Raw genomic sequence first — 2,355 nt, forward strand, 5'->3', positions numbered from 1 at the left:
AGGGGATGAGTTTGCCTACTCGCTAGGTTACCCCTGGTTTCACAAAATACAAGGGGCACATTTTCAGAAACCACTTTTTCAGAACTTGCCACCTCCAGAGCTGATCAGGGGAGCCTCGCCAAACATTAATCCAAGATTGGTGAGGGCTCGTCGGACACCCCACGGGCGATGAGTCGGTGTCTGCCTGGAGCTCATGTCACTCTCAAATATTTTCTAAGTCAACCTCCATGCGCACATTGCAATGAGCCTGCCCGACATAGGGGCACTGTGAGCGGACTCACCGGGGGGGGAGAGGGCCCCCCCGCCTGGAGCTCCACGTGTTGGATTATTTTCTATGTCAACCTCCATGCGCTCAACAGAGCGAGCCTGCCCGACCTGGGGGGTGTTCAATCGGACTCCGCGGGCCGGGCGAGGGCCCCCCCGCCTGGAGCTCCACGTGTTGGATTATTTTCTATGTCAACCTCCATGCGCTCAACAGAGCGAGCCTGCCCGACCTGGGGGGTGTTCAATCGGACTCCGCGGGCCGGGCGAGGGCCCCCCCGCCTGGAGCTCCACGTGTTGGATTATTTTCTATGTCAACCTCCATGCGCTCAACAGAGCGAGCCTGCCCGACCTGGGGGGTGTTCAATCGGACTCCGCGGGCCGGGCGAGGGCCCCCCCGCCTGGAGCTCCACGTGTTGGATTATTTTCTATGTCAACCTCCATGCGCTCAACAGAGCGAGCCTGCCCGACCTGGGGGGTGTTCAATCGGACTCCGCGGGCCGGGCGAGGGCCCCCCCGCCTGGAGCTCCGCGTGTTGGATTATTTTCTATGTCAACCTCCATGCGCTCAACAGAGCGAGCCTGCCCGACCTGGGGGGTGTTCAATCGGACTCCGCGGGCCGGGCGAGGGCCCCCCCCGCCTGGAGCACCGCGTGTTGCAATATTTTCTATCTCAACCTCCGTGCGCTCAACAGAGCGAGCCCGCCCGACCTGGGGGGTGTTCAATCGGACTCCGCGGGCCGGGCGAGGGCCCCCCCCGCCTGGAGCTCCGCGTGTTGCAATATTTTCTATGTCAACCTCCGTGCGCTCAACAGAGCGAGCCCGCCCGACCTGGGGGGTGTTCAATCGGACTCCGCGGGCCGGGCGAGGGCCCCCCCCGCCTGGAGCTCCGCGTGTTGCAATATTTTCTATCTCAACCTCCGTGCGCTCAACAGAGCGAGCCCGCCCGACCTGGGGGGTGTTCAATCGGACTCCGCGGGCCGGGCGAGGGCCCCCCCCGCCTGGAGCTCCGCGTGTTGCAATATTTTCTATGTCAACCTCCGTGCGCTCAACAGAGCGAGCCCGCCCGACCTGGGGGGTGTTCAATCGGACTCCGCGGGCCGGGCGAGGGCCCCCCCCGCCTGGAGCTCCGCGTGTTGCAATATTTTCTATCTCAACCTCCGTGCGCTCAACAGAGCGAGCCCGCCCGACCTGGGGGGTGTTCAATCGGACTCCGCGGGCCGGGCGAGGGCCCCCCCCGCCTGGAGCTCCGCGTGTTGCAATATTTTCTATGTCAACCTCCGTGCGCTCAACAGAGCGAGCCCGCCCGACCTGGGGGGTGTTCAATCGGACTCCGCGGGCCGGGCGAGGGCCCCCCCCGCCTGGAGCTCCGCGTGTTGCAATATTTTCTATCTCAACCTCCGTGCGCTCAACAGAGCGAGCCCGCCCGACCTGGGGGGTGTTCAATCGGACTCCGCGGGCCGGGCGAGGGCCCCCCCCGCCTGGAGCTCCGCGTGTTGCAATATTTTCTATGTCAACCTCCGTGCGCTCAACAGAGCGAGCCCGCCCGACCTGGGGGGTGTTCAATCGGACTCCGCGGGCCGGGCGAGGGCCCCCCCGCCTGGAGCTCCGCGTGTTGCAATATTTTCTATCTCAACCTCCGTGCGCTCAACGGAGCGGGCCCGCCCGACCCGGGCGGCGCTCAATCGGACTCCGCGGGCCGGGCGAAGGCCCACCCCGCCCGGAGCTCCTCACCACGCACCGCACCTCCATTCCCCCACCGACCGATCGGCAACCATGACCCGCCATCGGAGGGCCCCCGCCGGCACCGGCCTCGCGCCGGTCGCTCGGGCGGACGGTTCCTCCGGCCAGCGGGTCGCTCTCCAGCGCCGGGGCTACTTCGCGAGCTTGGCCCGCGGCCAACCCCGGCGCGACCGTACGGCAGCGAGGCCGAGGCGACCCACCGATCTCAGCAGTCCTACCACGGAGCCCGCCGCTCGTCCGCGGCCCCTCCCCGCCCCAGCAGCGGGACGGTCGCCTTGCCGGCGGGCCTTCCGGCTAACGCATCGTTTCTCAAACCCTTTCCCCTAGCGCGGCGGCGGCGGGGCTTCCCGCG

This window comes from Filicampus tigris, chromosome 18 (assembly GCF_054856515.1).
Source record: "Filicampus tigris isolate MCC_2025a chromosome 18, RoL_Ftig_1.0, whole genome shotgun sequence".
NCBI classification, from domain to species: Eukaryota; Metazoa; Chordata; class Actinopteri; order Syngnathiformes; family Syngnathidae; genus Filicampus; species Filicampus tigris.